This window comes from Bos grunniens, chromosome 8 (genome assembly GCF_055505025.1).
Source record: "Bos grunniens cultivar Pamir isolate PY7600 chromosome 8, Bosgru_T2T1.0, whole genome shotgun sequence".
NCBI lineage: Eukaryota > Metazoa > Chordata > Mammalia > Artiodactyla > Bovidae > Bos > Bos grunniens.
This window is the reverse complement of record NC_141172.1, coordinates 12,789,014-12,814,626: the sequence shown is the minus strand read 5'-3', so window position 1 is coordinate 12,814,626 and position 25,613 is coordinate 12,789,014. Positions and strand designations below refer to the sequence as shown.

The 25,613-nt window shown below is 36.7% G+C and overlaps 1 long non-coding RNA gene across 15 annotated transcripts in view; it reads right to left on the bottom strand.

Annotated features, from left to right (window-relative positions):
• Positions 1–25,613, bottom strand: part of LOC147366675 (uncharacterized) — a 486,700-nt gene that overhangs the window by 37,607 nt on the left and 423,480 nt on the right. For 6 of the 15 annotated variants that reach the window (XR_015168930.1, XR_015168933.1, XR_015168940.1 and 3 more), the window contains one exon: positions 10,588–10,805. This is a non-coding gene — a long non-coding RNA (uncharacterized LOC147366675). Of the gene's footprint in view, positions 1–2,755; positions 3,149–3,655; positions 3,700–9,043; positions 9,206–10,587; positions 10,806–13,493; positions 13,552–25,613 lie in introns of those variants that run through there. The other 9 variants (XR_015168935.1, XR_015168941.1, XR_015168936.1 and 6 more) reach the window with 8 other exon arrangements.

Below are 25,613 nucleotides of genomic sequence, written 5' to 3'. Positions count from 1 at the left end.
CATAGAAAAAACAAGAAACTTCCAGGAAAACATCTACTTTTGCTTTATTGACTATGCCAAAGCCTTTAACTGTGTGGATCACAACAAACTGTGGTACGTTCTTCAAGAAATGGGAATACCGGACAACCTGAACTGTCTCCTGAGAAATCTGTATGCAGGTCAAGAACTGGACATGGAACAACAGACTGGTTCCAAAGTGGGAAAGGAGTACATCAAGGCTATATATTGTCACCCTGATTATTTAACTTATATGCAGAGTACATTATGCGAAATGCCAGACTGGATGAATCACAAGCTGGAATCAAGTTGCTGGGAGAAATGTCAATACCTCATATACACAGATGACACCACCCTTAAGGCATAAAGCGAAGAGGAACTAAAGAGACTTTGAAAGTGAAAGAGGAGAGTGAAAAAGCTGGCTTAAAACTCAACATTCAGAAAACTAAGATCATGGCATCTGGTGCTATCACTTCATGGCAAATAGATGGGGAAACAATGGAAACAGTGACAGATTTTTTATTTTCTTAGGCTCCAAAATCACTGCATATGGTGACTACAGCCATAAAATTAAAAGATGCTTGTTCTTGGAAGAAAAACTATGACAAACTTAGATAGCATATTAAAAAGCAGAGATATTACTTTGCCAACAAAGCTCTGTCTAGTCAAAGCTATGGTTTTTCCAGTAGTCATGTATGGATGTGAGAGTTGGACCATAAAGAATGCTGAGCACTGAAAAATTGATGCTTTTGAACTGTGGTGTTGGAGAAGACTCTTGAGAGTCCCTTGGACTGCAAGGAGATCCAACCAGTCCATCCTGAAGGAGATCAGCCCTGGGATTTCTTTGGAAGGAATGATACTAAAGCTGAAACTCCAGTACTTTGGCCACCTCATGCGAAGAGTTGACTCATTGGAAGAGACTCTGATGCTGGGAGGGATTGGGGGCAGGAGGAGAAGGGGACGACAGAGGATGAGATGGCTGGATGGCATCACTGACTCAATGAACGTGAGTCTCAGTGAACTCCGGGAGTTGGTGATGGACAGGAAGGCCTGGCGTGCTGCGATTCATGGGATTGCAAAGAGTCGGACACGACTGAGCGACTGATCTGATCTGATCTGATCTGATTGAAGCCATCAACAGGTTTATTGCAATCTCTATCAAGATTCCAATGGCATTTTTTCAAGAAGTTGAAAAAAAATCCTTCAATTTTTAAGAACCACAACTAACCCTCTTAAGCAAAGCAATTATTAAGAATATTGAATATAGCTTTAGGTTTCATAATTCCTGAAATTTAAACTATATTACTAGGCTATTTTAATCAAAAGAGTGTGGCACTCATATAAAAATAGACAACGCAGACAATGGAACATAATTGAACTCTTTGAAATAAATTCCTATATACATGGCAACTAAAATTTGACACCTGAGCCAAGGAATAATTATTGGAGAAAAGACAGTCTCTTTAACAACTGACAATGGAAAAATAAGATATTCACATGTGAAAGAATGACTCTAAACCCTATCTTTCACCACTTACAAAAGTTAACTTGAAATGAATTAAAGATTGAAATATTATACCTGAAACTATACAACTTCCAGAAGGAAATACAGAGAAAACATTTCTTGACATGGGTCTTGGTAGTAATTTTTTCTATGTGACACCCATAGAAAAAGCAACAAAATTAAACTAATGAGACTACATCAAACTAAAAAGTGTCTATAAAATGAAACAATCAACAAAATGAAAGGTAGCCTATTGAGTAGGCAAAAATATTTGCAAACCATGTATCTGATGAGGAGTTAATATCCAAATACCTAAAGAACTCATACAATTGAATAGCAATTAAACAAATTATCAAGTTTAAAAATAAGTGAAGAACCTGAATATACATTTTTCCAAAAACACATTCAAATGGCCAGTAGTAGATGAAAAGATGCCTAACATCACCAATCATCATAGGAATGCAAATCAAAACTACAATGAGGGGGCTTCCCTGGTGGCTCAGTGATAGTCTGCCTGCAAATGCAGAAATACAGGTTCTATCCCAGATTTGGGAAGATCCCCACTTGCCACAGGGGATCTAAGCCCATGTGCCACAACTATTGAGCCTGTGCCGTAGAGCCTGGGAGTCATAAATACTGAAGCCCAATGCCATAACTACCTAAGCCAGCTCACCCTGATCTGCAACAAAAGAAGCCACCGTAATGACAAGCCTGCAAACTGCAACTAGAGAATAGCCCTTGGTCACCACAGCTAGAGAACAGCCCATTCAGCATGAAGACCCAACACAGCCAAAAATAAATAAAATTATTAAAATAGAAAACACAATGAGATATCACCTCATGCCTATTAGAATGGCTATTGTCAAGAAGACAAAAATAACAAATGCTGGTAAGGATACGGAGAAAAAGTAACCTTTATTTACTGTTGGTGTGAATGTTAACTCTTATAGCCAGCATAGAAAACAGTAGAGAAGTTCCTCAAAAAGTTAAAAACATAACTATCATATGATATAGTAGTTCTATTTCTGAGTACTTTTCCAAAGAAAATTTTAAAAATGTGAGAAGATATATGTACCTTATTTTCTTTCTTTTTTTTTTTTTATTGTTTTTAAATTTTATTTTTGATTTTTTTTTTTTTGGAATTAAACTTTTTTTTTTTTTTTTATACATGTTTTTACACAATTGCTCTCAGGGTAATTACAATTTTCCAGTCAGTTCTTTGCATTTCTTTTTTTTTTTTTCTTTTTTTTAATTTCAGATATCTTACAGCATTATTTACAATAGCCAAGACAGGGAAACTACACAAGTTTCCATCATGAGATTGACAGGTACAGAAATTGTAGTAATATTCAGTTGACAATTTAACAAGAAATGTCTGAAAATGTTGGGTCCACCTATACTAAGATTGTTTTCAACAGTATTCAGTAGTACTGCTAGAGAAGTATATGATCCAAGTTTGGCTGAACCCACAAATGCAGAGCGCAGATATGAGAAACCAAGTACAGGGAGGACTGACTATGTGTTGCACATCAACTCAACTGTGTGTTTTCAACTCTGCGAAGCGCCAATGTCTCTAACCTCTGAGATGTTTGTCAGCTATATATGCAGCAGAATGCTCTTCATCCGTTGAAAAGAAGGACAGCCTGTCTTTTGTGACAACATAGATCTTGAGATCATTATATAAATGAGATAAGTCAGACAGACAAAAACAAATAGTGTATAATCTTAATTTTGTATATGGAATTTAAAGAAATATAACTCCTAGAAAAAGAGAACAGACCTGTGGTTTCTAGAGATAAAGGCTGGGGAGGGGGGAATTGGGTGAAGTTGGTCAAAAAGTACAAATTTCTAGTTATAGAATATAAGTACTGGGGATGTAATATACAACATGATGACTGTGGTTAATACTGCTGTATGGTATGTTTGAAAGTTGGTGAGAAAATAAGTCCTAGCAGCTCTCATCACAGATAAAAAAATTTTTTTTCTAACTATGTGAGGTGATGGATGTTCCCTAAACTTGTAGTAATCATTTTACAGTATATGTAAGTCAAGCCATTATGCTCTATACCTTAAACTTATAACAGTGTTGGATGCCAATTATATTTCAATACAACTGAAAGAAAAAACAAGCTATTCAGAGTATGAGGTACTTACCCTTCACTAGTGGCCATATGGGTCTCTCATCTTTTCTCTCTATTCTGATGAATGCAAAATATTACATTATGGTATGTCATGTTGGTAATCATAAAAACTTTGTTGTCTAACCACATGTCTGTTTTATCTTGAGTCATCTTTTATCTCAGTCATCTGAGGCCATGACTGCAAAATTTCTTTGCTCTGTGTTTCTACTTTCTACTCGGTTAGAAACTCAAAGTATAGTTATTATTACAATACTTCATCATTCTAATTTTTATTCCAAAGGATGTAAAATTGAGAAATAGTTTTCTCTTGTCCACCCACTTCAGGCAGAACTCTGGAAGTTTCTTTAGACAAGGTATGAGGCTATACTTCATTGTGTAGCTTGTGATAGTCAGTATAGCTTCTTTTAGGGTAACTTACCTTGTTTAGTTGACAAGCACTCTAAATTTTACAACCATAATTTAAACATATCTGAATTCAACTACTTTGTGTGAAAGAGGAGCTCAACCTCATCTATATCCTTTTCTAATTATTTTCAATCCATCAATTTAATTTCAAATCAATGTATATTTCTTGTGTTTTCTACATGTCAGGCACTAGTGAAAAGTGAAAGTGTTAGTCACTCAGTTGTGTCTGACTCTTTGTGACCCCACGGACTGTAGCCCGCCAGGCTCCTGTGTCCATGATATTCTCCAGGTGAGAATACTGGAGTGGGTTGTCATTTCCTTCTCCAGCAGATCTTCCTGGCTCAGGGATGGAACCTGGGTCTCCCACATTGCAGACAGATTCTTTACTATCTGAGCCACCAGGGAAGCCCTGTCAGGCACTATACTAGACAACAAAAACAAATAAAAAAATCTGCTTCCTAATTTCTAAAATATTTAGAGACTACACAGGAAAAATTCTAAAAGTACCGCATAATTGCACTCATCTCACATGCTAGTAAAGTAATGCTTAAAATTCTCCAAGCCAGGCTTCAGCAATATGTGAACCATGAACTTCCTGATGTTCAAGCTGGTTTTAGAAAAGGCAGAGGAACCAGAGATCAAATTGCCAACATCCGTTGGATCATGGAAAAAGCAAGAGAGTTCCAGAAAAACATCTGTTTCTGCTTTATTGACTATGCCAAAGCCTTTGACTGTGTGGATCACAATAAACTGTGCAAAATTCTGAAAGAGATGGGAATATCAGACCACCTGATCTGCCTCTTGAGAAATTTGTATGAAGGTCAGGAAGCAACAGTTAGAACTGGACATGGAACAACAGGCTGGTTCCAAATAGGACAAAGAGTACGTTAAGGCTGTATATTGTCACCCTGCTTATTTAACTTCTATGCAGAGTACATCATGAGAAATGCTGGACTGGAAGAAACACAAGCTGGAATCAAGATTGCCTGGAGAAACATCAATAACCTCAGATATGCAGATGACACCACCCTCATGGAAGAAAGTGAAGAGGAACTAAAAAGCCTCTTGATGAAAGTGAAAGTGGAGAGTGAAAAAGTTGGCTTAAAGCTCAACATTCAGAAAACGAAGATCATGGCATCTGGTCCCATCACTTCATGGCAAATAGATGGGGAAATAGTGGAAACAGTGTCAGACTTTATTTTTCTGGGCTCCAAAATCACTGCAGATGGTGACTGCAGCCATGAAATTAAAAGATGCTTACTCCTTGTAAGGAAAGTTATGACCAACCTAGATAGCATATTCAAAAGCAGAGACATTACTTTGGCAACAAAGGTTCGTCTAGTCAAGGCTATGGTTTATCCTGTAGTCATGTATGGATGTGAGAGTTGGACTGTGAAGAAGGCTGAGCACTGAAGAATTGATGCTTTTGAACTGTGGTGTTGGAGAAGACTCTTGAGAGTCCCTTGGACTGCAAGGAGATCCAACCAGTCCATTCTAAAGGAGATCAGACCTGGGATTTCTTTGGAAGGAATGATGCTAAAGCTGAAACTCCAGTACTTTGGCCACCTCATGCGAAGAGTTGACTCATTGGAAAAGACTCTGGTGCTGGGAGAGATTGGGGGCAGGAGGAGAAGGGGACGACAGAGGATGAGATGTCTGGATGGCATCACTGACTCGATGGATATGAGTCTGAGTGAACTCCGGGAGTTGGTGATGGACAGGGAGGCCTGGCATGCTGCGATTCATGGGGTCGCAAAGAGTCAGACACGACTGAGTGACTGATCCGATCTGATTTGATCTGACACAGGAAAAAAGCATATTGCACAAATATTTAAAATGAAGCATGGTAAATGTTTTCCTGTACGAAAAAGATGTCCTTTTCATTATAGGGGACTGGAATGCAAAAGTAGGAAGTCAAGAAACACCTAGAGTAACAGGCAAATTTGGCCTTGGAATACGGAATGAAGCAGGGCAAAGGCTAATAGAGTTTTGCCAAGAGAACACATTGGTCATAACAAACACCCTCTTCTAACAACACAAGAGAAGACTCTACACATGGACATCACCAGATGGTCAACACCGAAATCGGATTGATTATATTCTTTGCAGCCAAAGAGGGAGAAGCTCTATACAGTCAGCAAAAACAAGACCGGGAGCTGACTGGCTCAGATCATGAACCCCTTATTGCCAAATTCAGACTTAAATTGAAGAAAGTAGGGAACACCACTAGAGCATTCAGGTAGGACCTAAATCAAATCCCTTATGATTATACAGTGGAAGTGAGAAATAGACTTAAGGGACTAGATCTGATAGACAGAGTGCCTGACGAACTACGGACAGAGGTTCATGACGTTATACAGGAGACAGGGATCAAGACCATCCCCATGGAAAAGAAATGCAAAAAAGCAAAATGGCTGTCAGAGGAGGGCTTACAAATAGCTGTGAAAAGAAAAGAAGTGAAAAGAAAAGGAGAAAAGGAAAGATATAAGCATCTGAATGCAGAGTTCCAAAGAAGAGTAAGGAGAAATAAGAAAGCCTTCCTCAGTGATGAATGCAAAGAAATAGAGGAAAACAACAGAATGGGAAAGACTAGAGATCTCTTCAAGAAAATTAGACATATCAAGGGAATATTTCATGCAAAGACGGGCTTGATAAAGGACAGAAATGGTATGGACCTAACAGAAGCAGAAGATATTAAGAAGAGGTGGCAAGAATACACAGAAGAACTATACAAAAAAGATCTTCACGACCAAGATAATCACGATGGTGTGATCACTGACCTAGAGCCAGACATCCTGGAATGTGAAGTCAAGTGGGCCTTAGAAAGCATCACTACAAACAAAGCTAGTGGAGGTAATGGAATTCCAGTTGAGCTATTTCAAATCCTGAAAGATGATGCTGTGAAAGTGCTGCACTCAAGATGCCAGCAAATTTGGAAAACTCAGCAGTGGACACAGGACTGGAAAAGGTCAGTTTTCATTCCAATCCCAAAGAAAGGCAATGCCAAATAATGCTCAAATGACTACACAATTGCACTCATCTCACACGCTAGTAAAGTAATGCTCAAAATTCTCCAAGCCAGGCTTCAGCAATACATGAACTGTGAGCTTCCAGATGTTCAAGCTGGTTTTAGAAAAGGCAGAGGAACCAGAGATCAAATTGCCAACATCTGCTGGATCATGGAAAAAGCAAGAGAATTCCAGAAAAACATCTGTTTCTGCTTTATGGACTATGCCAAAGCCTTTGACTGTGTGGATCACAATAAACTGTGGAAAATTCTGAAAGAGATGGGAATACCAGACCACCTGACCTGCCTCTTGAGAAACCTATATTCAGGTCAGGAAGCAACAGTTAGAACTGGACATGGAACAACAGACTGGTTCCAAATAGGAAAAGGAGTACATCAAGGCTGTATATTGTCACCCTGCTTATTTAACTTACATGCAGAGTACATCATGAGAAATGCTGGGCTGGATGAAGCACAATCTGGAATCAAGATTGCCTGGAGAAATATCAATAACCTCAGATATGCAGATGACACCACCCTTATGGCAGAAAGTTAAGAGGAACCAAAAAGCCTCTTGATAAAACTGAAAGTGGAGAGTGAAAAAGTTGTCTTAAACCTCAACATTCAGAAAACGAAGATCATGGTATCTGGCCCCATCGCTTCATGGGAAATAGATGCGGAAACAGTGGAAACAGTGTCAGACTTTATTTTGGGGGCTCCAAAATCACTGCAGATAGTGACTTGCAACCATAAAATTAGAAGACGCTTACTCCTTGTAAGGAAAGTTATAACCAACCTAGATAGCATATTCAAAAGCAGAGACATTACTTTGCCAACAATGTCTATCTAGTCAAGGCTATGGTTTTCCAGTAGTCATGTATGCATATGAGAGTTGGACTGTGAAGAAAGCTGAGTGCCAAAGAGTTGATGCCTTTGAACTGTGGTGTTGGGGAAGACTCTTGAGAGTCCCTTGGACTGCAAGGAGATCCAACCATTCCATTCTAAAAGAGATCAGTCCTGGGTTTCTTTGGAAGGACTGAAGCCTGAACTCCAGTACTTTGGCCACCTCATGCAAAGAGTTGACTCATTGGAAAAGACTCTGATGCTGGGAGGGATTCTGGGCAGGAGGAAATGGGGACGACAGAGGATGAGATGGCTGGATGGCATCACCAACTCGATGGACATGAGTTTGAGTTAATGACGGGAGTTGGTGATGGACAGGGAGGCCTGGTGTGCTGCGATTCATGGGGTCACAAAGAGTCGGACATGACTGAGCGACTGAACTGAGCTGATGTTAAACGTTATAAGAGAAAGAAACCTCTTGTTTTTATGTTGATTACTCTTTAGTCTTATGCCAGTCCTGGATCCGAAATTCATAGTTTGTACATAATACTAAATATATTAAATCAGTATGGTAGTTAAATTGAAGACAAGTTTACATGATATCTTGTGAGATTCTGCTTGAGAAAAACATAGAAAAAGAAAACCATGATAACCCTTAAAATTTTACCTTAATAATACATCTCTTTTTTGATACTTCTTTTTCTCATTTTTGCTAAAAATGAAGTTCAAGGCCACATAGAAAGAGATAGTCAATTTCTTCTAAAAGGTTAATCATCTCTCTTGCAATCTTAAATAAAAGAAGACTCTATACTCTTTTTCTTTATTGTATTCTTTAGAATGACCTCCTAGATGTTTGGAGGAATGAACTCCAGGCTCCATTTTTTATTGCATATTAATATGTGAATTTCTAAGAATATATATTTTTGGATTCTTGGCATTAGTAAGGCAAGTACTGGTGATACAAACGTCATAATGAGGTAGGAATTTGCTTATATTTATATATTATGTAATCCTACTGTATTTATTAGCTGTATTGTTTAATCTTCATAACAACCCCAAGTTTTGATATTTTGCATGTTTCTCATTATAAATCTAAGGCTATATTACTTAAGTTAAAATATAATCTATAAAAGAAAATAATATGAAATAAAATACTAGAGTAAGTCAATAAGAAAAAGTTTCTAGCGTTAGAAGTCACTTTTTTTTTTTTTTTTTTAAACAAATGACAGACCTGTTATTAAAAACAAAGTTCTGTTTGACGTTGAAATCTTCCTGGTATACTAAATGCATTGACAGCTCTCTGGTCACCTGAAATAAAGATGTATGCTTTGAAATCTAAAGATTCTAAAATAGAGCTAATCAATCTTTTTGGTGAAGTCCTATAATCATTTGGAACTCTTGGATCCAAAAGCTTGCTGTAATTTTTATTAGCTACTTTATGTTCTTCCTTAATACAAGGTAAGCAAAAGAGCACCCTGTGGGGCAGAGTGACTTGTCCAAGGACAGAATCCATTTGATCTAATCTGATCTAACACATACAAAATAATCTAGTGAGAAAAATGTATATGGAAGGAATAGCTTTTCTTCTTTGTTTTTGAAGATGAAGTGATTTTTGGAAATTCTATTAATCCTGGCATCTTACAAGACAGGGTTTGAGAGTAGTATATATTTTGGGGGGCATTGATCCCTTGGAATTAGATCAGGTATATACAAATATAATTAACTCATTCATTTTTTTTAGTGTGAAAAACTGTGGTTTTAACACAGCTAAATGTTAACACACTTAATTATTACATGTTCAGATCACTCAGACCTGAATGTTTATAAATTAGGAAAATAGCCTGATGACATAGTCTGAAATTTCTACCTAACTTTCTTTATGAAACAGTTATATTCCAACAACTTCCGAGCTTTGTAACATCTTTATTTTGTCTCTATCAGATAAAAGTCCTAGCATATTATCCTGAAAACTTAGATACCATGTCACAGTTCATAGAGTCATTCACTTAACACATGCTTATTGATCACTTTATATATAATGTGCTGGGGAAGGGTCTGAAGAGGCTTTTATGCCTCTTGTTTCAATACTTCATTAGTTTAGTCCTCCTGCTGTGCACAGTTTAATGCCTACACTATAGCACCTTTGACATGATAAAGGTACAATTTAATAAATGAAATCTAGATGAATGTACATTTCTTTCTGAGAAAGAGTTAAAACCTGAGTGAATCACAGAATTCAGGGCAATGCCTTTTTAATGATTCTCCTTAAAAACACTAGAGGGTTTCCCAGGTGGCATTAGTATAAATAAAGAATCTGCCTGCCAATGCTGGGAGATGTAAGCAACACCCTTGGTTGGGAACATCCCCTGGAGTAGGAAATGGCACCCCACTCTTGTATTCTTGCCTGGAAAATTCCATGGGCAGAGGAGCCTGGCGGGTTACTGTCCATGAGGCCACAAAGATTCGGACACAACTGAGTGACTGAGCAAATTTTAAGCACTAGAAGGGTTATCTGTGATCTTAGAAGAGTTTAAATTTCCTAAGGCTTCCTGATCCCTTCTGTCTGTGGGTAACTGCCTTCAGTAGTCTTCAGAAAACAAGATAGACCATTTCACATTGACAATTTCAGAATGCCTAAGCATTCAGAGGGATAGCTTCATGTGAATTTTGAAAGTTGAAGTGTATCTTACCAGGTGGCCATTGCTCCAGAAGGAATTAGAAGAAGTCTTTTGCAGAAGCAGGAACTGATGAATTAGGTTCATCTGAAATCTCGTTGGCTGTAAAAGATGCTCCTTTAATAATCAGGATGTTAGCTCTAGCGTCCTGGAGACAATCCAGTTCTGCAATTATTTCTGCCTACCTCCTTTCCTCTCTGAAATTTCAATGGAATTCTTTTTCTTTGTTGTTTCTGGAAAGAAAATGAAAAAGATAATAAGGCTATGTCTAATTAAAGCAACACTACTACAATTTAATAACAGTTACTGAACTTTTAAGAATAAAGTTAAATTCTTTATAAAAGATTTAATTATGTGCTTCAAATAAGATATTTACTCATGTAACAGTAATTACAAACAGACAGTCCAATAAATATGAAATACACGTGGAAATTTGAAATTTTCTATTTACAGTATCATTTTGAGAAAAAAATCAGCAAATGCAATTTTAACTTCATTTTCTTCAGATAACAATGCTTTATTCTGAATAGTATTAATATGTTTAGCAAGTCATGCCTCTGAGTTCTCTGGATTATTTAGATTTACCCATGTCTTTAATAATCTTGATACTAGTGACAAAGTTATAATAGTCTATAGGTGAATTAACACATTTTAAGAAATGTAACATCGTCAATTCACTTTATGCTTCAATATGTAAAGAACTGCAAAGTTTCAAAGACAGCTTTGATATTGCTCTGGCCTATTCTGAGGAACTAAAAAGTTTTTTAAATACTTGCATTTACTAAAGGTCAGCAGAAAAAAAAAAAAAGAAAAATTACTCAGAATTTTTTTTTTTTTACATTTTGAGTTATCATCAATTTACAAGGTGCAAACTCGTTGTTTACCAGTTAAATTTATCATTATAACTAAATATTTTATTAATGCCTTATGTTACATCAATGAAACCATAACGAGAATTATATCACAAATCATAATATTTTGTAAAAACAAAGCTTTTCACCAAGTTACCAAAAACATAATCTTCTAGAGATGAAAGTGTCATTGTTCTGCCACCATCTTATTCTTACTGAGCTTGTTACTCAGACAAGTTATTTCTTGCTACCACATTTCTCAATTTCTCAGCCATGTGACAAGTACATTCTAGAAACCATAACCTGGAGAATAATTTGGGAAACACTGTCAAAGGACTGCCTGAAGATCATTTGAAGGGGTTGAGGAGGAAAAGCCATAGCTATAGGAAGGTCGCTTTGGATCAGAGACAGTGCTTGTCAATGATTGGGCTAATGATTAAAGATGCGTTGAGGTTGAGGTGAATGTCATTAAACTTCTTCTGCCAATATTGTTAGTATAGTACAGTATATAGTATAAAGTGGAAGCATTCTTTTTACAATGTGTTTTTTCATAGGATGCTTGAAATATTCTCTAAAAATATCAATGATCTTCTATGAAGATTAATAAACACAAAATGAATTCTAGAGTTAAGATACTGGCCAGTGAGAATGAGGCATTCATCTCCAGCACAACTATATTTTAATCAGTGCTTTCTCTGGTTGATTTTTTGGTTGCTTCCTAGGTTGGAAATTTTGTTCCTAAAGCTGAAGACTCAATGGCATTATCTTGATCTTGAAACAGGAATTGCAGGTATTTCAGGGATAACTGCTATCCTCATTCACCTTGATAACATCCATACTTCCACTTGCTCAGGCATTCCTGAATTATTTCTGAGCTCAAGTTTCTGTGTCTTCAATATGTCTGTTTGTTAAAATGCTGACTGATTCTATACATCCATTGCTTTCAAATATCTAATAAATAATACAGAATCTAATATTGGGGCCCTATAGTAGGGCCCTTTAGATAACTTTGTATGTAAAGCTGTCATTTTTTTTTTTTTTTTAGTTATAGAAATTAGGAGCCTTACTAAAATGATTTGCCCTGATTCACAGAGCTGGAGAGAATCTATCAAAAAACACTGAGTAAATCTGTCAGAATTTTAAGGTAAAATGAGGTTCATTAAGATGATGATGTGAAGGCAAAGAAATATGCAGCTTATGGAAGAAGATCAAAGCACATTAGATTTCTATTATATATTAACAGTTGATATATAAATATATTTAGCATGCTCCTTGGAAGAAAAGCTATGACAAACCTAGACAGCATACTAAAAAGCAGAGGTATTACTTTGCCAACAAAGATACATCTAGTCAAAGCTATAGTTTTTCCAGTAGTCATGTATGGATGTGAGAGTTGGACCACAAAGAATGCTGAGTGCTGAAGAATTGATGCTTTGAACTATGGTGTTGGAGAAGACTCTTAGTCCCTTGGGCTTCAAGGAGATCCAACCAGTCCATCCTAAAGGAAATCCTGAACATTCATTGGAAGTACTGATGCTGAAGCTCTGATACTTTGGCCACCTGATGGGAAGGGAGGGTGGACTCATTGGAAAAGACCCTGATGCTAGGAAAGATAAAAGTTACAGTTAGCACGCTAGTAGAGTGAGTTTCAGTAAGTGAGTGAGTTTCAGTCTACCTAGAAGGATAACCCAGGAAATAGCCTCTCAGTAGATCTGAGGGAATTGCTCCCAGGAATCTAACTGATTTTACTATAGCCTCCAGGCTTCTCTGTCCATCCAATTTCCAAGGCAAGAATACCAGAGTGGGTTGCCATTTCCTTTTCCAGGGGATCGATCCAGGGGATCGAAACCATGTCTTCTACTTTGCAGGCTGATTCTTTACCACGGAGTCTCCAGGGAAGATCCCTATTACATATTACATATAATAGGCATCTATATGTTTTAATATTCCACAAATATTCCTCTTGACTTCCCTGAGGCTCAAGACACATTTGAACTATATCATTTTTCCTAGTTCTGATATATTGTAACACTCTATAAGGGAAAACCTTTATTTATTTAAAATACATACACATTTTAGGACTTCCCTGGTGGTACAATAGATAGGAACCAAATGCAGCAATGAAGACCTGGTGCAACCAAAAATAAAATAAATACATTATTTAATTAAAAAATGCATACACATTTTAGACATTAGGAGCCAATTCAGTTTATTTATTGTGTGAACTTAACAGCTATAACTTATTTGAAATATGTTCCTTAAGTTTACATTTTATTTTTTACTTAACATGTACCTGGGGTATTAGATGAACTTCATGCATACTTAATCTTTACTAATTAATTAATCTAAAAAAATAATTACACACTTACACTTAAATTTTCAAGGAAATGAAAAGAACCTAGAATAGCCAAAATGTTTTCAAAAAAGATAAAGTTGGAGGACTAAAGCTAGCTGATATCAACACTTATTATAATGGTGCAATAATCAATGCAGTGCAGAACTGGCATACAGACCAATAATCAGAATCAGTTGAACAAAACTGAATAAAGAATAAAGACTCCAGAATTATTCTTGCATCCATATGGCAGCTGATATTTTACAAAAACAAAAAAAATGTTAAAAAGTACTTCAGTAGCTGGAACACTTGACCATCATATGCAAAACAAACTAAATAAACCCTTTTGATTCAGAGTTCTCACCTTGCACAAAAATTTACTCAAAGTGAATCATGGATCACTTTTAAATCCTTTAACTAGAAAACTTCCATTAAAATGCATAGAGGAAAGCCGTTCTGAACTTGGGCTATACAAATACATTTTATATTTTAGATATATTACCTAAAATGAAGCCCATAAAAGAACAAATTGACAAATTGGACTTCATTAAAATTAAAAGCATCTGTTCTTTGAAAGGAACTGCAAAAAATTCTTTTTAAAGAAAACAAGCTATAGACTGGTAGAAAACTTACAAATCATATTTTTGATAAAGGACTTATACCCAAAACTCTCAAAATAACTCAATCTAAAATAAATGGTAAAAGATTTCAACAAGTCCTTTAGCAAAGAAGACATAGAGTCAGTAAGCATTTGAAAAGATACTCAATATCAATAATCATTAGAAGATGAAAGTTGCAATCACAATGAGATTCCATCTCATATATATTAGGATGGCAAAAATCAGAGACTGATTATTCTAAATGTTGGCAAGGATAAGGTAGAACTAAAATTCTCATACATGGATGGCAGGGATGTAAAATATATAGTCACTTAGGTAAGGATTTGGCCATCTCTTTGAAAGTAAACATACACTTTCTGCATGATTTAGACATTCTATGTCTAGGATTTACCAAAGATAAATAGAAATATATGTATATATTAAGACTTGCATGTAAATAATCATAATAGCTTTCATTATAATAGCTGGATATGCTGCTAAGTAGCTTCAGTCATGTCTGACTCTGTGCAACCCCATAGGCTCCCACGTCCCTGGGATTCTCCAGGCAAGAACACTGGAGTGGGTTGCCATTTCCTTCTCCAATGCATGAAAGTGAAAAGTGAGAGTGAAGTCGCTCAGTCATGTCTGACTCTTAGAGACCCTATGGACTGCAGACTACCAGGCTCCTCTGCCCATGGGATTCTCCAGGCAAGAGTACTGGAGTGGGTTGCCATTGCCTTCTCCGAGCTGGATATTAGATGCAATCCAAATAGCCCAAGAATGAACTGGTAAACAAACTGGTATATCTACAAAATTTAATATGATTCAATAACAATGAAAAAACTATTAGAACACATCTATAGCAACATGGATAAATTTAAAACTAAATACTATACAGTAGATTAAGAGTACAATTATTCTATTTATATAAGATACTAGAATTAGAAAATGTGAATTAATCTATAGAAAGTTTGTAAAAAGTTCATCCATGATTTCTCCAGGGATGGGGGAAGAGAATTGTTCAGAAAGAGGGAGGATAAAGAGAACATGTGGACATTTTTAAGAATTATAAATATGACTATAAAAAATTTGGTAATGGTTTCTTGAGCATATACACATGTCAAAACCTATAAAATATACTTTAAATGTGTAACTACATCTCAAAACTGTTGTTTAAAAATGATATATGAGAAAGATTATTCAGACCTAATCACTGAATGTACATTCCTGACAATATTATTGGTAAGAAATATACACTGGTGAAAAACTAGAGGAAAAAAACAGTTTTGTATAAAAACCAACACATACATATACATGTGGGCTTCTTGCAGAGCTCAGTCAGTAAAGCATATGCCTGCAATGCAGGATACCTGGGTTCAATTCCTGGATTGGGAAGATATCCTAGAGAAGGAACTGGCAAATCACTCCAGTATTCTTGCCTGGAGAATTCCACGGACAGAGGAGCCTAGTGGGCTATAGTCCATGAGGTCTCAAGAGTCAGACACGACTTAATGCTATTTTTCTTTTTTTTCTTTCTTTCATATATATACATATAAGGAAGTTAATAATGCAAAATAATTGAAAAAATTTAAATCAAGCTTTAAAGGACAATATAAATGTAGGGCAAAATGGAGACCGAATGGGCAAGACAGAACCAGAAATAAACATATTTAATTAGCACTATACTTTACTATAAATTTAAAAGAAGCAGTTTCATTAACCTCCTATTTGTTTTATTGTAATTTGGTTGGTGAATATTTTAACTACAGACCACACAAGGTCAAGTAATATTGCTATGGTCTCTATAGAGTTCCGGCAGTTTCCATTGCACATTGGAAAACCAATATGTTAATGCTTTGCAGTGTGTGTAGTGTTTAAGGGAAAGAAAACATCTGGGGTGTCATAAAATGAGAGACATAACTACAAAAATTAATCAGCTGCTATTTTTCATTATTGTAAGACTGAATGACTTTCAAAAGAGCAAGGGATCTGTGTTTATTTGGACATTAACAGTAAAATGTTTTATATATATTACAGAATTACTCTGACCTAACAATTTGCTTTATTGAAAAAATATATTATACTATGAAAAACAATACTCGGGAAGAAAGTAAGAATACCCAGGGGCCAGTCTATCAACCCTCATTTCCTTTTGCCAGGAAATATGTTATTCTAATTGTGGCAACTAAGTGGTAAACATGAAAATATTTTACAGGTTATTTTATTATACTGTATTATGCTATATTTTATCATACAAAAATTCTCTCACCTAGAATATTCTTTTTAAAGCTTTTGTTTCTGGGCTTTTATCCCTTAGCTTTCTTTGGCCATTTAAATCCTCTTCTTCAAAATTCAGCATAAACATGATCTCTTCTAAAAATAGTCTCAAATCTCCAGGCTGGTTTTAGTACTCCTTCTGTGTATTAAACATGTTGTCTCACATTTACCACTTCTATAGAATTTAGTCCACTACATAACCTGTTATCTCTTCTATCTCCTCCACTGGGACAACCTACACCAGTAACCATGCAACTTTCACTTATAGTCATGTACATGCATAGAAGCTACTAAATACCAGAGCTTCCCAGCAGGTGCTAGTGGCTTAAAAACAAAAAAACCAAACAAACAAACAAAAAAAACCAACCACTTGCCAATGCAGGAGACGTAAGAGACACAGGTTCAATCATTTGGGAAGATCCTTTGAAGAAGGGCATGGCAACCCACTCCAGTATTCTTGCCTGGAGAATCCCACTGACCGAGGAACCTGGTGGTCTACAGTCCATAGAGTCACAAAGAGTAAGACGTGGCTGAAGTGACTTAGCATAGCACTTAATACCCAACAAATATTTGATTCAAAGGAAAGGATGCAATGATTTTGTTTCAAACTCATTAAAAAGGTATGCTGAAAACCTGATTTTTAAAGAAATGTATAGCTTCCCAAATAACCAGGGAAGTCACTCTGTTATTTACATCAAAGAATTATGGAAATTAAAGAGCTCTTTTGTTCAAAACAACAACATATTTAATATAGCCAGAGGAATCAGCAAGCAGAACTAGAAGGGCTAACAAAATAACGTATATTGACAAAACAAGACAGCCCTGGACCATGCCTGGAAGCCATTAGCTAGAGTTTATAGCATAATGTCTGAAATGGGAACTCACTGGCTAATCCTCTTCCTTCCATACAGAAACAGCTCTCCTGTGGTTTGCTTACAGGGTAAGTATACCTAGTGTCAACTAAAACAAAAGCGCACAATATGAGAGTTGCAAGTTCAGTTTTATTTGGGGCAATCTGAGGATTGCAGCCCAGGAGACAACACCTCAGATAGGTCTGAGAAACTGTTCCCAAGAGGTAGGGGGGAAAGACAATAAAAATGTGATTTTGGTGAAGGTGGAGTACATGCAATCAAGCACATATTTTTTGTAGAAAGTTTCTGCTGGTCTCGTGAAGCTTCTGCTAGTCATGAGCAACAATCATCACCATGAAGTATTTTAGTGCTTTTCTAGATACGAAGAGATATAAAAATTGAGCTCATAAAATCAGCTCCTGAGAATGTCTAATTATCTAAAGACCTGTCCTGCCAGTTTCCTGGAGCACAGACCGCCTCATTTTGCTCTCCACCCTGAATTTCTTCAGTGGGTGTTGGAGGTCACAGCTGCAGTGGCACATGATTTAATCCTTGTAGAGGTAGACAGAAGCAACCATGGCAAGGGCCGATTTGTGGTTGACACTAGAAGATCATCCCTCAAGTCAAAATGAAGAATTTGTGCATGGAGTCCCCTAGAAAGTAGGATAGGGTTACAAAAAAATAAGATAGTATTTTGGGTCACTTGAGTCTGTTCCAAGTGGTATATAAAGCTCACAGACTGAAAAACATCTCAGCCACTGATCACAGCTAGGGTTTTTCCACTTGCAACTTCATTTCCTACTAGACAAAGAATGATACATTAGTTTATAATACTGATAGTTTATTATGACTAATTATTACTGATCACTATTATTTACATGAATGGACAAAAATTATCACTAGATATGTGAGGACAATGAAGAGACGGTGAACAGGAAACAAGTCAAACAAACAAAGAAACCAAAAATGTCTAGTTTATGTCATCAGGAATTCAAGAAAAGTTCACGTTCATAAAACAAAAATAGGCTTCTCTGAATAAAAGAACATTTGTTGTTCCTTTCCATCTGTGTTATAGATAGATCTTTGATAGATCTTGCAACTTTTTCTGTGCTTATAACAGTGCCTGGCGATGTATGTACTAAGTTTATTCGGCCCATCTGCTCTTTTATTGTAATGTAGTTTAAAGCATTAAGAAATAACATGCTAACTTCTTCAATGGATTAAAGGTGGTAAGATTTAAGCATTTATTATTCAACAAGGGAATCTATTCATTAAATATTTATTAAGCACGGATGTGTGTCAAACACTTCTGCAGTTTCTAAGAATGCATCAGTGGGAGAAAAAAAAAAGATTACTTATTTCCTTCATGGAACTTACATTTTACTGAGATAAAACTGAAATTATTAGATGTGATACGTTCAAAGAGGAAAAGTAAGGGAGGTAATAGAAAGAGAGAAGATGTGTAGTTTGATTGTGTTCCTGAGGAAGAGTTTTGGACTGAAATCATCTTTAGTGTTGACCTGAGAACAAACAGCTTGTGAGCCACGAGCAGAAGTAACAGCAAGTGTAAATCCTGTGACAAAAGTCATGTTCTTGTCACATTCAAATACTAAGTTGAAGTAGTAGTGGGGAGCGTAGTAAGAGCTAAATCAGACAGGCCACTAACAAACGGTTGTATAAGGCCACCTAACCACTGACTTTGAGAATCCATTATGATGGGGCAAGGGTGGAGGCAAGGAGGATAGTCATAAAGTCACTGCAATAACCCTTTGATCTCTGGCCCTCAGATTCTGGATATATTGTGAAAGGAGAGCTAACAGAATTGGATGTGAAGTGTGAAAAAAAGTGGGCAAGATTTAATGCTATTTTCCTGTCATTCTCCAAGGTGCATAGTTACACACTTCACAAATGGAACTTTCTTGGATGAAAGGAGGATCAAGCGGGCAGGGGAAAGAAAACAATAAGGATAGCTAACCTTTATTGAACATGCATTTTGTGCTAGCAAACTTCCAAGTGCAGTCTTGTATCATATCATTAGATATTCAGAATAATTCTCTGAGATAGATACTATTATTAACTATAGCTTCAGATAAAGAAATATAATCTTAGTGATGAAAGATACCAAGCTTTAAGTTAGTATACCTAGCAACTGGAGACAGATGACGACATCAAGCTACCTGACTTCTGGTCCAAAATAATAACAGTATGGTGAAGAATCAAGACCTGGAGTAAAGTAAAACCCTATACACTGTTGGTGAAAGTAAATTGGTGGAAGCACTATGGAGAACAGTCTGGAAATCTCTCAAAGAACTAAAACTAGGACTGCCATATGAGTCAGCAGTTCCACTCCTGAATATATACGGGAAAAAAAATAAAGGGCAAAAAACCCATTAATTTGAAAAGATACATGTATCCCAATTTTCACTGAATAATGATTTACAATTGCTAAGATATGGAAGCAATGTAAAGTGTCCCTCAACAACAGAGAATGGATGAGGAAGATGAATATAGTAGAGTAGTACTATGTGTGTGTGTGTGTGTGTATAAAATGGAGTAGTACTCAGCCATAAAAAGAAAGCAATTTTGCTATTTTCAGCATCATGGAGGGACTTGGGGGGCATTATGGACTCTGAAAAATACAATGAATTAGGGGATATAACAAAAGAAGCAGATTCACAGATGCAGAGAACAAACTATCAGTTAGCAGTGAGGAGAGAGGAGGAGGGAGGGGCAGTTTAGGGGAGGAGATTAAGAGGTACAAACTATTGATGAAAGTGTTGTGAGCCTGTTTGTTGCTCAGTTGTGTCCAACTCTTTTTGACCCCATGGACTGTCCCCCCCAGTCTCCTCTGTCCATGGGATTTTCCAGGCAAGAATACTAGGGTGGATTGCTGTTCCCTTCTCCAGGGAGTCTTCCCGACCCAGGGATCAAACCCAGGTCTCACAATGCAAGCAAATTCTTTATCATCTGAGCCACCAGGGAAGCCTACAAACTATTGACATTATATATAAAATAAGCTACAAGGATATATTGTAAAAACATGGGGAATATAGTCAATAATTTCTAATAACTGTACATGGAGTTTAACCTTTAAAAATCCTACAATAAACAAATACAATGGATTTTTATAAAACAGCAACAAAAATAGTCCAACTAGTTTGTCAAAAAAGGCTATCTGCCAGGCACTTTACAAAGGCACTCCTGTTTAATCATCACTATGAGCTAACCATGTGGAAACTGATACTTAGTGAGGATATTAAACTTAGCAAAATATCACAGAGGGTTCAAACATTGATAATTATATTTATAGTTTAAAGTAATAAATTAGAGATACCAAGGGAACATTTCATGCAAAGGTGGGCACAATAAAGGACAGAAAAGGTATGGACCTAATAGAAGCAGAGAAGATTAAGAACTGGTAAGAATACACAGAGTAACTGTACAAAAAAAATGTCTTAATGACCAAGATAACCACTATGGTGTGATGACTCACCTAGAGCCAGAAATACTGGAGTATGAAGTCAAGTGGGTCTTAGGAAGCATTACTATGCGCAAAGCTAGTGGAAGTGATAGAATTCCAGCTGAGCTATTTGAAATCCTAAAAGATGATGCTGTTAAAGTGCTGCACTCAATATGCCAGCAAATTTGGAAAACTGCAGTGGCCATAGGACTGAAAAGGTCAGATTTCATTCCAATCCCAAAGAAGGGCAATGTCAACTATTGTTCAAACTACCATACAACTGTCCTCATTTCACATGATAACAAGGTAATGCTCAAAATCCTTCAAGTTAGGCTTCAACAGTACATGAACCCAGAACTTCCTGATATATAAGCTGAATTTAGAAAAGGCAGAGGAACCAGAGATCAAATTGCCAACATCCGTTAGATCATAGAAAAAGCAAGTGAATTCCAGGTAAACAACTACTTTAGAGACTACAATAAAGCCTTTGACTGTGTGGATCACAACAACCACCTTACCTGTCTCTAGAGTAACCTGGATGCAGGTCAAGAAGCAACAGATAGAACGGGACATGTAACAATGGACTGGTTCAAAACTGGGAAAGGAATACGTGAAGGCTGTATATTGTCACCCTGCTTATTTAACTTATATGTAGAGTACATCAAGGGAAATTCCAGGCTGGATTAAGTACAAGCTGGAATCAAGATTGCCAGGAGAAATATGAACAACCTCAGATATGCAGATGATAGCACCCTTATGTCTGAAAACGAAGAGGAATTAAGAGCCTCTTGATGAAGCTGAAGAACAGTGAAAAAGCTGGCTTAAAACTCAACATTCAAAAGACTAAGATCATGGCATCTAGTCCCATCACTACATGGCAAATAGATGGGCAAATAATGGAAATAGTGACAGACTTTATTTTCTTGGGCTCCAAAATCAATGGGACAGTGACTCCAGCCATGAAATTAAAAGATACTTGCTCCTTGGAAGAAAAACTCTGACAAAGGTCCATCTAGTCAAAGCTATGGTTTTTCTAGTAGTCATATATGGATGTGAGAGTTGGACCATAAAGAAGGCTGAACACTGAAGAATTGATGTTTTTGAACTGTGGTGTTGGAGAAGACTCTTGAGAGTCCATTGGACAGCAAGGAGATCTAACCAGTCAATCCTAAAGGGAATCAACCCTGAATATTCATTGGCAGGACTGATACTGAAGCTGAGCCTCCAATTCTTTGACCACTTGATGCAAAGAGCCTATTCATTGGAAAATACCTGGATAATGGAAAAGATTGAGGGCAGGATGAGAAGGGGGCAACAGAGGATGAGATGGTTGGATGGCATTACCGACTCAATGGACATGAGTTTCAACAAGATCTGGGAGATAGTGAGGGACAGGGAAGCCTGGTATACTGCCGTTCATGGGGTCACAAAGAGTCAGAGATGACTGCAACTGAATAATAACAACAAATATGATATTAATTGAGCTGTTACCAAAAAAAGAGGGAGACTTTATATTCAGATGTTTCAAGAAATGCTAAATTAGTTTGTTCTATTGACTGCAGTGCATGGGTGCTAAGTTGCTTCAGTCATGTCTGACTTTTTGCAACCCTATGGACTGTAGTCCACAAGGGCCCTCTATCCATGGGATTCTCCAGCCAAGAATATTGGAGTGGGTTGCCATGCCCTCCCCTAGGGGGTCTTCCCGACCCAGGGATCAAACATGTGCCTATTATGTCTCCTGCATTAGCAGGTGGGTTCTTTACTACCACTACCACCTGGGAAGGTGGGAATTCCGTGGGGATTTTGGCATAATTTGGAAGAGAATTTATAGAGTTGTGAAGGGTTTCACAGGGGTCCTGTACAATAACTTCAACCGCATCATTTTTCTTGAAAAATATAGAAAACACCCCAAGTTAACAAAGAGTGGAGAGGGGAAAGAAACTTGCTATAATTCCCACCATCTGCAGTCAAGACAGAACATGATCAAATGTGTCCCATTCACACCCTATATGTGTTGAAATATGGGTATATTCACTGACTCATCAATACTGTTATTCATCAAATGGGTAACTGACTACAAATATTTATTTTCATTGTTTGTATGGACTCAAATATTCCCTGAAAGATGAATCAATTATTGATATAAATTGGGCCACTGGTAACTTTAACAGTCATTTTGACTCTGTAAGCCACAACACACAAAACATGTTTATAAAATTTTTTGGTAGGTATCAGTATCTACATTTCTAAGAGAAGAATTCCACAGGCTGAAAAATGAGATCTGAGATAGTTCAGCTGCTAAAAGAGACACTGATTTATATCTGAGACTAATTGGTGACAATAATTGTCACAAAATGTACCAAGCTTTGTTACTTACTTGCCATGTGACATCAGCCAGGTGAATAATGATAGTACTGACCTTATAGGGTTGTGAGGCAGATGACTGATGATAATGAAGAAGATGAAGAGGAAGTGGAGGAAGAACTACTATAACTACTACTTAGAATAGACCATGATATATTGCATGTCGTATGCGTCCTAGTTATATTTAAAAAATCATTAATTCATGAATATATCATAGTAATACTATAGACAAAGTATAAATATTTAAAATAATTATATTCCAGATATCCTTTTTTAAATCTATAAACCTCTAAAGGGTGAAACAAATATTAGCATGCTACTAACCTCTCACAATTGAGAAAAACACAGTTTATAAAATAACTTTTCTAATAATGGTTTACTTGAAGAAAACACAAGTGGGTGCTTTGACTGAATTAGATAATTTTGGATGACGGCTCTACTTGAAACTTGCCCTGACACATAGCCATAAATATTGAGTTTTTGAAATGGTTGTTGTATAATTTATAAAAACCTCTGCATTTGGAATATTTATATAATTATTGATCTGAACTAGATATTCTTTGAAGCATTAGCCCCTTCTAAATATGTATATTAATTTAGAAAATTTCTGCTTAAAATAGAATACAGTATTAGAATAGAGGAATGATAACATTGCTTGTAAGTTATTGTGGTGCTTATCCCTTGAATCTCACAGAAAGAAGCATGAACGGGGAGTGATGTTACCCTGATTCTGAATCGTATGGCTTGTGGTTTGTTTCTTAAACTAGCAGTGCCCCAGGACTGGATTATACACAAGCACTTTCAAGGGCTGTATAATCTGGTGCCCCTTTCAGGTATGAGTTAGAAATGAAATCAGCAGTTCTGTCATATAATTATGTTCTGATGCCTGGCAGCATGGTGAAGGCATGAAAACCGGTTGACTCTGTATCTGACATACCTTTATTCCTTATATTTTGAAACAATGGAATGAAACTGTTGGGTTTAGAAACACATAAAGTTAATAAATAAACTAGTGGTAAAATAAATTGGTTTTAATTCATACATACAATTATTTCCTCTTAAGTCTGAGAAGATAATTTAAGACATAAAAATAAATGTATGGTAACAATAGTCTAGTTCAGGAACTGAATTTAAATAAGGCTCTACTTCAAAAATATGTGTCTATTGATTGTCTTTTGTTTTTAATAAACCATATTCTAAAATGCTTTCTTTGTTTTCTGAAAATTGATTACAATTTTCTCCAGATAGACAGATAAATGGACTGCCAAACTTGTTTAAAAGTGATGGTCTCTCCTCTTTCCTGTGTGTTTTTTAAAAGGAATTATAACCCGAATTGTACCAAGATAAACCTAATTCCTTATGTTACACCAGCTTCTCAGTTCAGTTCAGTCGCTCAGTTGTGTCCAACTCTTTGCAACCCCATGGACTGCAGCACACCAGGCTTCCCCATCCATCACCAACTCCTGGAGTTTACTCAAATTCATGTGCATTGAGCCAGTGATGCCATCCAACCATCTCATCCTCTGTCGTCCCGTTCTCCTCTTGCCTTCAATCTTTCCAAGCATCAGGGTCTTTCCAGGAGTCAATACTTCACTTCAGGTGGCCAAAGTATTGGAGGTTCAGCTTCAGCATCAGTCCTTTCAATGAATATTCAGGACTGATTTCATTTAGGATGGACTGGATGGCACTCCTTGCAGTCCAAGGGACTCTCAAGAATCTTCTCCAACACCACAGTTCAAAAGCATCAATTCTTCATCACACAGCTTTATTTATAGTCCAACTCTCACATCCATACATGACTACTGGAAAAACCATAGTTTTGACTAGATGGAACTTTGCTGGCAAAATAATGTCTCTGATTTTTAATATGCTGTCTAGGTTGGTCAAAGTTTTTCTTCCAAGGAGCAAGTGTCTTTTAATTTCATGGCTGCAGTCACTATCTGCATTGATTTTAGAGACCAAAGAAATAAAGTCTCTCACTGTTTCTACCATCTATTTGCCATGAAGTGATGGTACCGGATGCCATGATCTTCGTTTCTAGAACGTTAAGTTTTTAGTCAGCTTTTTCACTCTCTTTCACTATCATCAAGAGGCTCTTTAGTCCTTCTTTGCTTTCTGCCATAAGGGTGGTATTATCTGCACATCAGAGATTATTGATATTTCTCCTGACAATTTTGATTCCAGCATGTGCTTCATCCAGTCCGGTGTTTCACAATATGTACTCTGCATATAAGTTAAATAACCAGGGTGACAATATACAGCCTTGATGTACTCCTTTCCCAATTTGGAATCAGTGTGTTGTTC